This window comes from Meriones unguiculatus, chromosome 9 (assembly GCF_030254825.1).
Source record: "Meriones unguiculatus strain TT.TT164.6M chromosome 9, Bangor_MerUng_6.1, whole genome shotgun sequence".
Taxonomy (NCBI): Eukaryota; Metazoa; Chordata; class Mammalia; order Rodentia; family Muridae; genus Meriones; species Meriones unguiculatus.
In genome coordinates this window covers 103,187,538-103,199,795 of record NC_083357.1, presented here as the reverse complement: position 1 = coordinate 103,199,795, position 12,258 = coordinate 103,187,538, and the positions used below count along the sequence as shown (strand labels likewise).

General features: G+C 37.1%; 1 pseudogene; it reads left to right on the top strand.

Moving 5' to 3' along the window:
- Positions 1-973: 973 nt before the first annotated feature.
- On the top strand, positions 974-1,665 carry LOC110539847 (ran guanine nucleotide release factor-like; annotated as a pseudogene).
- Positions 1,666-12,258: the final 10,593 nt, after the last annotated feature.

Genomic DNA, 12,258 nt, shown 5'->3' with positions numbered 1-12,258 from the left:
ATTTCCCTTGGGTTCCCTGGCTTACCTAGTCTCAGGTTCTTGGCTACTTGAGCAGTGCTGGGATGATTTTCACCTGTAGAATGAGTCTTAACACTTTTCAGATATTGGCTGGTTATTCCCACAGCGTCGTGCCACTATTGCACTATCACATCTTGTAGACAAGCCACAATGGTAGATTAAAGGGTTTGTTGCTAGGTCGGAATTTATTCTTCTTTAAAAGCATGCAATGTGGCTTAAGGTACCATGAACACTAGTCAGTGGGAGTAAAAGCTATAGGTGGATACCAGTTCAACTTCTACGAGTTCAGTGAGAACATCTGTAACATTACTATCACTTTAGGGAGAGGAAAAAATAGCCTTGAAAACGATCAGTTCTTTAGGGCTTCCCATGGGTTCCTTTTGGCTAAAACCTAGATTAGATATAATCCATTCTTTGTACTGAAAGCTTCATTTGTGAGAGGAAATATCCAGTTCTGGTTGCATTTTTTCAGATTAATTGCTAATATCATTAAGATTGCCTTCTTAGATGTATATATTTTTCTAAGCTTTCAGAGTGTTAGTTTTCCATATGGCTCTCCAATGGCTTTTGGTTTTAGCTGTCTCTCCCTGTATTTTCTCTCTCCGGTGTCTCTTCCATCCTCTTCCTCATTTGATTATCTAGTTCAAGTCTCCCTTCCCATGCTCTCATCCATCTATTGCTATATATTCTATTTCTTGCTCCTAGGGAGAGCCATTCCTCTCCTGCCAATCCCTCATTCTATATCTATGTTATATGTGCTTATATGGATTGTAGTTTACTTATCATTGACAACAGCTAATATCCACAAAAGAACACATATTTTGAGAGCTTAATGAGTTTACTAGGCCCGGAGGAGGAGGGGGCCGCTTGGGGAACCCCAGGGCAAGTGGTGGCTCGAAGACCCATGTAGGTGTCTTGAAAACCTTGCTAATGTCCAGGCTGAAGTCCTAGATCTATGGAGCCTACCAGAAATTGTCCACTGTTCGGAGGTGCCTTCTCCGCCATCCTCTCCGCCCTGGGGCCATTGATGTGAGCGACCTCCGACCGGTCCCGGATAACCAAGAAGTTTTCTGCCATCCTGTGACCGGCCAGAGTGTGATCATGGAACTTCTGGAGCTGCAGGCCCACGTGCGGGGCAAAGTGGCCTCGTGTTACCATTTTGAGGACGTTGGCCGGGTTCAGGGGGCTAGGGCCTTGCACGTGCTATCTTTTGGGCCTCTCTGTTTGGAAAATTTATCCCTGAGGGGGTGCTGTCAAGATGCCTGGTTCTTTTCTGGCAAGCAGCAGGTACCTAAAGAAAACCAGCAGGTGGCAAAGGATGTCACGCTACATCAGGCCTTACTTCGGCTGCCCCAGTACCAGACTGACCTCTTGCTAACCTTCAATCAGCACCCAACTAACAGCAGGTCCCTTGGCCCCGAAAATCTGTCATGTCCACCTTGGAGCCTGGGTAACTTTGAACAACTGGTGACTAGCTTGACTCTTCATGATCCCAACATCTTTGGCCCCCAGTAAAGATGGTTAAAACACAGCATACTGCTGCTGAAGACTCAGGGACCCAGTTCTGAGAGGCGGAGTTTCTTTCTGCTGCTTCCCTGGATGTAAACATAAGACACCTCCTCTGCAGAAATAAACTTGCTTTATAGACAAAAAACAAAACAAAACAAAACAACAACAACAACAAAAAACATATCTTGTTTGTATTTCTGGATCTGTACTGTTCTAGCTCCATCCATTTACGCGCATATTTCATGATGCTATTTTTAGTATTAAGCAGTGAAAAGTACTGTGGTGTGTATAGACCAAGGTCCTCTACATAGATCACCACATACAACAGTTCTAACTAAAGATTTATTGGTGGAGTGGGGGAAAAAAGGCTATCTCAGAGTGAGATGTAAGAAAAAGATAGAGACAGACAGACTGGGAGACAGAATGAGTGAGAGCCATGATGTCCACATAGACCTTTTAAAGGATCCCTTGTCACCGTAGCAAAATTTGCAATTTGTAGCTACATTAGAAGTACCCCTCACCAGGCAGTTGTGGGTGATGATGAAAGCTGCTGGCATTGAGTCACTGAAAGACAAGCTGAAGGGATGTCTGGTTTACAGTAGTCATTTTTGAACAGCCAAGGAACACTCCATTGTGTAAATATATCATATTTTTTAACCTTTCTTCTCTAGTTGGACCTATATGCTGTTTCCTATTCCTGACATTATGAATAAAATAGCCAAAAACATGTTTGAATAAGTGTCTTTATAGTAGGACGAAGCATACTTTGGGTATATGCCCGAGTGTTATAGCTAGATCTTGAGGTAGATCGATCACCAGCTTCCTGAGGAACTGTAACATTGATATTAAGGTGCCTGTACAGGTTTGTTTTCCTACCAGCAATAGATTAATGTTCTGAGAGGGGTATCATTTTATATAGGCCTTGGAAAAGAATTAGAAAGAAGGAGTTTAAAGAAAAAAGGAGGATGGAGAGTAGAGAGTATTGGGGGATTGAATATAATAAAAATAAATTGTCTCTATGTGTAATACTAGCAGATCATTTCAAAGAAGACAGATAAACAAAACAAAAATGAATTAAGTACAAAATAAGCCAAATAAGATAAATACTTGACTTTTCTACATAAACAATGGATAGCAGAAGGCAGTGGGTAATTTCTTCAAGATGATGAAACAGAAAAAGCCAACACCAATTAAGAAACTTAGAAACACTAAAAATATGCAATTCAAATATGAAGGTTAAATAAAGACATTCAGAGATTTGAGGAGAAGAGAGAAACCAATAGTACTTGACTGAATTCATAATCCTGCACTGAAGTTTGTAAACACACAGAAAAGATCAGCTTCATAATATCAAGTGTATTTTCAATTTTAAAAATGCCTAACTTAAATAATACATCCAAAATTTTGTATCATAAGTTATAAGAAATGTTTCAATAGAAATATTATGGTGGAAATTGTCCATTGATTCTTTTAAATGAATATGTCATATAAAAATTTTCTTTTTAATCCTAATTTATGTAAATTTTGTATGTCTGAGATCATGTCATGAATTTTAATTAAAAACTGTATTACATAGTACTGAATTATCCTCGTCCACAGGGTTCTTTGTTAATATTTCTGTTGCTACAAATATTTCGTCTCTTATGTTAAAAGTCCAAATGTACTCAGGAGTGACATGCAAATCACCCCATTGTTGAGTACAATTTAAGTTCTATTTACCATTTATTGTAAGTATCTTAAAAGAAAGAGATTTACTTTATTTGACTTTTTAAAACTTTTAATTTATTATTGACATATTCTTAATTCATATCTGGTTTGAAAGTGAAAAATTAGTTTTTCCAGTACATAATAGAAAAGTAATTAAAAAAAATTACTTCATGCTTTTTAGATTGGTAAATGCCTTAGCTTGCAATTTCATTTGATTTATGTCCCATTAACCATCATTTTTATGGCCATGTTGTAGCTCACCTCAAGATTTCTACTTTATGCCTGCATTGTAAACATGCCTTTGTGATTAATATTGTTGTGTCTTTCAAAATATATTATTTGATGTGCACGGCCCAGATCTTGTCAGTTAAGCTCCTTTGATCCTGATCAGTCTGAGGTTTTTCAATATTTCTAGTAATTCAAAAGTAATAGCATAAAGAACCACCTGACTCTCTTCAAAGGCTTGAAACGAACCATGTAGCTCTAAAATATGTAGTCTGCTCTAAGCAAGACTGCATCTAATTTTCCTTACAATTACACATTTTAATGAATTGCGGTAGCATATGCATGAAATAACAGCTGACTTTGGGAAGGGACTTTTAAGGACATTAAAAATCTGGAAATTTATAAGAATTATTTATGTATGAATTGCTGACTGTAATCCTTGGTTAACATTCCATTAACTGAATGTATGTGTTGTAGCATTTCAGGGTTTAGTAATACCTCATTGTATGTCTCATTGATCTTCCTTATAAATATTAAAGTAAATGAACTCTTTCCAGTTTGTTAACATAAATAATTTATCTCTGAAGCCTGGAAACTTACTGGAAATTCCCTGCCTCTTAAGTAAGGAAATTCTATCCTTTAATACTCAGAAAAATGATAGGAGAAATGTGCAGAAGAAAAGCATTATTTCTACAATTAACCTAAGGTTAATAAATTCAATAACTTAACACAAACACCTATCTTTTTATTCATACATTTTCCATTTTGCTAAAAATTAGTCTACATATAGAGTTTTCCAATTATTATAGAAAATAGAATGTGCAAATCATAGAGTCTATATCACTTTCTTGACATGACATGATATATATGATATATTTATACAATTCAACCATTATATGCCACATATTCTAGCACATAAACAATATGTAAGTATAATAGAACTAATAAATTAAATATCATTGAGATTCAGTGTATAGATAGCTATAAGCTTCCAAAGAATATGTGATTTTATTTATATAATGTTTCAAACTTATCTTAAATGTATCCAATTATATGACTATATGGATTAGATTGATTTCCTACTCTGTAAAATCTAAACCTGCTATGGTTGAAACTGGAAGGAGTCAACAAATGACAGATTGTCACAACTTTTGATCGTCATCTTGTTAATTTGTTATAGTAAGAATTAGAAATAAATTAAGGGAGCTGATGAGATGTTCAACCAAGGAAGTGCTTGCTTTTATGTATATGACCTGATTTGAATTCCAGAATCCAGAGAAAATGACTGGGTATCGTAACAGAACACCCTTATTATCACAGTACTTGGGGAGAAAAAGGTCAAGGTAGAAACAAGCGGCTCCTTGGAGCTCATGGGTCTCCCAGCCTTTCTACTCGATCAATTCAAGGCAAGTGATAAACTCTGTTTCAAATACCAGTGTGGACAGACCGGCACCCAAGGAACAACGTCCAAGATTGTCCTCTCTCCTCCACATGCAGGCCACCACATATTTATATAAACACACACACACACACACACACACACACACACACACACACACACCTGTATACATTCTTAGACATACACCTGTACACATTCTTAGAAAAGCACAAAAAAAATTAAATTTATATACTTGGACTTATCAAAAAGCCGTTATCATCTATTCAAAAGGGGTAACTATGATAAGCCATTGAAATGTCAAGAGACATCATCATTACCTTCTTCATCATCTTCCTCCTCTTATTCCTCTTCTTTGTCTTCTTCATCCTCCTCCTCATCTTCCTCTTCCTTCTTTTTCTTTCGATTGTTAGCCTTGACCACTCCCATTTTCGATGTGTTGGATTTTTCTTTAGCACTTTGGGCAGCAATTTATTGTTTTTATTTCTGCTTCTCAGTCATCCCAACAGTGCTGTTCTACAGCTCTCCTGTTTTCTTTGCAACATCACCAACAGATAAGCCAGAGTGCTTTCCTCTGATTTTTGGGAGGTACTCAGAACAGAACAAGAAGTACAAAGGAGGTCTCTTGTGTTCTAGAGCATTTTTCTTGTCTCTAAATCATTTAACACCCATCCTACACTTTACACAACTCACTCCTTGTAAGAAAAAACTGAAATGTAAGACTGTGTAAGATTTGTTTTTAAAGTGAACTGTGTCTTTTTTGTATAGTTAGCACACTACCAAATGTGTCTGTAGATAGCCCTGTCCTGGCGGTGTTTTCAGTGGCCACTAACTTGCCTGGTGCAGGCTGAGGACTGTAAATTGGCATGGATGTTTAAAGCAGGCTGTTGGTGCACAGCACAAACTAGTTATGGAGATTGTAGGGGTTTGGCTTCATTGTGTTTTGTTTTTCTTTTCTTTCTTTTGTTTTTCTTTTTTGGTCTTCATTTGTCTATGATGCAACTTATACCAAGATAGTTGTTCTGTTAACTGAATACCTCTCAGTAATTGCAAAAATGTAATTGTGGATGTCTTCTTGACATTCTGAATGCTTCTAAGTAAATACAATTTGTTTTACTAAAAACAGAGAAATTTCACGAGACAGAAGGAGGAAGAATGAAAAGGGGAAGAGGAGAGCATTGAAAAGAGTGAGTCAGAGAGAAAATAACTGAAAAAAAAAAACAAAATGAATGAAAGGGAATCTACTTTTCATGTCCAAGCTAGGGGCAACAGCAGAGGTTAGGAACCAGGGCTAAAGACTAAGTGTAAGATTCAGAATACACAGTAATTTTCAGTAGCACTAGATTTGAAAAGTAGAAGAAGGTGAGGGAAGGGGAAGAAGAGACAGACAGAAAAAGACAGAGACATAAAAAGACACAGAGGCACAACCAAACACATATGCACACAGAGAGACAGACAGACAGAGAGCAACCAGAAGCACACAATGAACACGGCAGAGACAGTGAGTGAGTAGTAATAGAGACAGAGTTATAACATTAGATTCATCAGTGAGTACATCTGTAGTACGATGAGAGATGTCTTGGAGTCCATATAATGTATATTGTGGGAAAAAAAATAAACCCAAGCTTTTCACCATTCAGCTATTTTAATTGCAGAGATTTTGAATAAAAGCTAAGCTAAGTCCTGAGCACAGGGCAGTACCCTGGGCACAGTATTTGAATTCATAGCTATCTGGCAAATTTCTCTTCTAAGGGGGGAATATAAAATTAGGTAACAGTGAGAACTCACCACGTGAGTCCCCGGAGGGAAGCTCTTCCTGAGGGATGAGCAGTGACAAGAGAATTCACAAGCAAGTACTACTGCAGAGCCCTGATCCTGCCCTGACATGGACAGGCCCTGAGGATTTAATGGATTACAGCTTGCCTGTGGAAGCATGACATCAGCCACCTCCCATTTCTAGACTGAGGAAAAGCACCAGGGGTCATAATCCCTGCACTGCCTGTTGTGAGAAAATATCATAGCTATCAACAGAGGAAACCAAATAACAAGCAGTATCTCCCCACCTGGGGCTAGAACCAAATCAACTGAGAGGGCCTGGGCCAGACTGCACTCCTACTCATTTGAGCAGCTTCCTCGGGAGACAGGAAATATGACTTATGGGTTTAATTGTTTTTATCACTTTTAATTTAATTTTAATTTATTCCTATTCTTATTTTATACTCATCCCACTTTTCTCTTTTTAATATAATTATGATATTTATATACAGAAGGCTCAAATCACACTGGTTGATATAAGCATGTCAATTTTTTCCTTAAATTTCCTGTCATCTATTTTCTTTAAATATTCAATTTTAAAGACAAGGTTCATCCCATCCTCTCTCCCCTGTCTCTCACTATTTCTCACTGTTTTGATGTGATAACTCATCTGCCTTGACCCACTGATGTCCAACTGAATCTGTAGTATGAGATTTCATCCCCATATTTCTCATTTATAGTTTATCTTCCCTTTTCTCATATCCATAGCACTTATTTTTCTCTTTAGCATTCTTCCTCCACTCTCCTCCATTTTCTTTATCATATTTCCTTTACCCAAAATCTTTATCTTTGTTTTTAGTGATCTTTGGATAATTTTTTTTTTCTAAATTTGGTTGGATATGCCTTATTCCTCTCTCCATTTTCAAACTTGTACTACCTTTAATTTGCTGTTTATCTTGCTATAGTTCCATGAATACGGAGAAGCTCACTCCCTCTCTTTCTATTCTTACTCTTAGGAAATAACACCTTAGAAATCAGGGTATTTACATTTGTCCCTTCTGAGGTTATTGCAGGTATGGGTGTGTGTGGCAAGCCGTGGCTATTAGGCTATTAATATGAAATTAATATGAAATTAAACCTTTTAGTTGCCGAGCCTAAAAGATGGAGCCTGCCGGATGTACTGACTGCTGATAAACAAGTCCATATTTGGTCAAGGCGAGCGTGGCACTGGCCCATTGGCTGCCTGCTGCAGGTCTGATGAGTGAGCGTGGTTGGCTGTGATTGGCTGATGTGGTTGCCTATATAATTGGGAAGGGCCCGGGGTATGGGGGGAGAAGAAGCTTACAAAGGCCTGAATAAACTGCTTGAGGAAGAGCTGGTGGTTGCGTCTTCCTTGCTGGTCAAGGCGGTCGCGATGGGTGTGGACGTTGTGTTTTTTTGTTTTGTTTTATTTATTTATTTATTTTCATTTTTTCTTTATTAATTACACTTTACTCACTTTGTATCCCCCCCCCTGGTTCTCTCCCTCCTCCCATCCCAATCCCTCCCTTCCTCCACCCTCTTCACGCATGCCCCTCCCCAAGTCCACTGATAGGGGAGGACTTCTTTTTCTTCCTTCTGATCCTAGTCAATTAGGTCTCATCAGGAGTGGCTGCATTGTCTTCTTCTGTGGCCTGGTAAGGCTGCTCCCCCCTCAGGGGAAGGTAACTAATGAGCAGGCCAATCAGTTCATGTCAGAGACAGTCCCTGTTCCCATTACAATGGAACCCACTTGGATACTGAACTGCCATGGGCTATATCTGTGCAGGGGTCTTAGGTTATCTCCATGCATGGTACTTGGTTGGAGTATCAGTCTCAGGAAAGACCCTGTGCTCAGATTTTTTGGTTCTGTTGCTCTCGTTGTGGAGCTCCTGCCCTCTCCATGATACCTTGTTATTTCTTCTGCTGTTGTCAGAATGACACTAGGAATCCCACTGTTTTAGGGTTCAGGTACTAGACCACAATCCTGGTACCACAGAGATAACTACAATGCAAAACTGCCCTAACCATTCGCACCAGAACATTGCAAATCCTGAAACTGGAAAGACATGAGAGATGTAAAGTTCCAAGTAGTGATGTAAGTCCTGATGGACATACCCCAGCGTGGAAAAAAAAAATGCAAAAACAAGGATATTAAATGACTCTTCTAAGTGTTAAAACTTTAACAATAACGTTCTCATAACAATGAAGTCAATGAAATCTAAGTCGAAGATTATAAAAAATAAGTGAAAATGGACTACAATAAAATGTTGGCAAACAAATGCATTAAATAAGAAGAAACCTGGGGCTTGAGAGATGGCTCAGTGGTTAAGAGCACTGTCTGCACTTCCAAAGGACCTGGGGTTCAATTCCCAATACCCTCATGGCAGTTCACAACTGCTTGTAACTCCAATTTTAAAATAATTGAAACCTTCACACCAATGCACATAGAATAAAATAAATTATGTAAAAAAATAAGAAACTACAGGAGATGAAAGGGGAGTTTAATAAAGATTAAAATAATTTGAATACTATGTGTATCTGTATATAAATTACATTAGGAAAAGGAAGTGGACCAGCAGAAATTGTGTAACGAAGAGTACGTATGAACAAAATGTGTAATATACTTCTATAAATATAGTTCTCGCTATATAATAAATATAAACTAATAATTTTAAATTATTACTAACAAAAGTATAACATATGCATGCAATAAGTATAAAGTAGGAATAATTTCCAACCTTGGCATTCAAAAGCTGAGTTTCAATCTGATTCAGGGTGCAAAAAAATACTCTGAAATATTTGATATTTTAAGTCATCCTCTATAAATTCTCAATTGTAAGCAACAACCTTTCTAATTTTCTAAGCCAGAAACCCATTACAACTTCCCTTTAAAGTAATTCTTTGTCCATATTTATCTAATTAGCATTTAGAAAATTCATAACATCCCTTATTGGCCTGATTCACATTAGGGAGAGATGAAGTGGTTATAAGCACACAATAAAAATCATTCTTGATAATTACTGTATTCAGCCTAGAACCATGATCATTCATGCAGAGGTGATGAATAACTGCGGACAATTAAACAGTTTACAAATATTACAAAGACTTTCAAATGAAAAAAAAATATCTTCAGGAAATAAAAAGAGCCTGGGTTCTTTGAATGAGTCTATCTCTATAATCTTTCAGTTTCAGATCATAACTGAACATATGCATGCTTTGCTTTATCTTCCTTTAGGCATAGACTGTACATTAAAGCATGAAAAGAATTGATAATCATTCGTATTCTACTCAACAAAGAGCTTTACAAAATGACAGGCAGGAAAAAAAAGATTGATTTTTTATGTATAATAAGCACTGCAATTATTTACAATATTAAGCTATTTATGAATATGTATGATGATATTGCATGGAGTTTTATTAGTCATCTTGAAAAGGCATCATTATATTTAAATGATTTGTGGAGAGTGATACTATCTTTTCTCTTTTTCTTTTATGGTAATAATTTTTATTTGTAATTCATTTTTTTATTTATTATTCACTAAAATGTATTCACTTTGTATCCTGGCTCTGTCTCCCTCCCTCATCTTCTCCCAATCCCACCCTCTCTTCCTCATCTCCTCCCATGCCACTCCATTAGTGCACTGATAGGGGAGGTCCTTCTCCTCTTCTAGGGGGATACCATCTTGGAGTCAGTCATTTTTTTCCTTGTATTTATATAATCTCTAAGGCTAGATATTACATAACTTGTCACAAATAAAAAGAAAACATTGATGAAAATGTTCAACAATGACTTGTTTTTTTTAGGCTATTAGCATATTCCAATCACTGCATTCAGACAGAATGGAAAGGCAAAAAACAGAGCATAGGGAGTACAAGGAGCAAGGCTGAATGTTTAGTACAGAATAGAAATATAAAACATGTTGGAAAAAGCAAGTAATATACAAAAGGTTAAACTTACATGGAAAATATCTAAAGAAAAAAAATCCATCGCATAGCGATTGTAAAGTTCAGCTTGTTCCTGTTCCCTCTCCTTTATGCACAGGGAACCCTGTACAAAAGGATACTAATGCAGCCATTTGTCAGATGTAAGGTGGAACCTCAAAGTAGTTTGGATTTGCATTTCCCTGATAACTAATGATATTAGACATCATTTTAAGTGTTTCTCAGAAATTTGAGATTCCTCTATTTAGAGTTCTCTTTTTAGATTCATACCCCATTTTAGTAGGATTATTTGGTTTGTTGATATCTAGTTTCTTGAATTTTTTAATATATTTTGTATATGAGCACTTTTCTGCAGGTCAAGTTGATGAAATATTTTCCCATTCTGTAGGCTGCCATTTTGTTCTATTGATGATAACCTTTGCTTTACAGAAACTTTTCAATTTCATGAAGTCCTATTTATTAACTGTTCATCGTAGTGCCTGTGCTATTGGTGTTCTGTTTAAGAAATTATCTCTTAAGCCAATGCCTTCAAGGCTATTCCCCACTTTGAGTCCTATCAGATTCAGTGTTTCCGGCTTTATGCTGAGATGGGTTGTTTGTTTGTTTGTTTGTTTTCAACTTGAACGAGATAGATATGGTTAGATTTGCATTTTACATGTAGACATTCAGTTAAACCAGCACTATTTGTTGAAAATGCTGTCTTTTTCCCGTTGTGTTTTTCTGTTTTTTTTAATCAAAAATTAAGTGTTCCTACATATATGGATTTATGTCTGGGTCTTCAATTTGATTCTATTGATCACTGCATCTATTTTTTGTCAGTGCCATGTTGTTTTTATTACTCAGTAACACAAGTGACAGCTCATGCTGGCCAGAATATAAAGAAAGAGGGACACTGCTCCATTGTTGGTAGGAGTATATATTTTTACAGCCACAATTAAATCAATATAGCAGTTCCTGAGAAAACTGAAAATCAATTTACTTTAAGACACAGCTATACTACTCTTGGGCATATACCTAAAAGATGCTCCATCCTACCATAAGGACCCTTGTTTAATTATGTTCACAGTAGCCAGAACCTGGAAACAATTAGGTCCTACAAACAATGCCTGTCAAACAAAGAACGGATAAAAAATAAATGTGTTATATTTACACAATGAAGGATTGGGCAGCTGGTTAAAAAAATAACATCATGTAAAATAGAGGCAAATGGCTCAACTAGAAAAAAAAATCATCCTGAGTGAGGTCATCCTGACCCAGGAAGATAAACATGATATGTACTCATTTCTAAGTTGACATTAGTTGTTAAGTAAAGAGTAATCAAACAATTCACAGAGTCAGAGAAGCTAAGTAAGAAGAAGGCTCTATGGAAGAACCCATTTGATCTCTCAATAAATTCTGAGGGTGGACTGGACTCAAGTGGGGATAGAAACAGGGCAATTGGGTGGGAGAGGGAAAGGTCTGGGATGGCCATATAAAAATCCAGCACAATGTAAACTTTCTGGAACTTATCAAAGTGACCAAGGTGAGGACTATTAGATCAAGAATATGGAGCTTAAACCAGCCATTTTCTGCAACTAGGCAAGGTGTCCAGTGGTGGAACTGTATCAACAACACAGCCACAAAGCTTTTGACATGTAACCTCTCCTGGGGCAGTGGTGGCTCAGAATTGGTGGAAATGACCAACC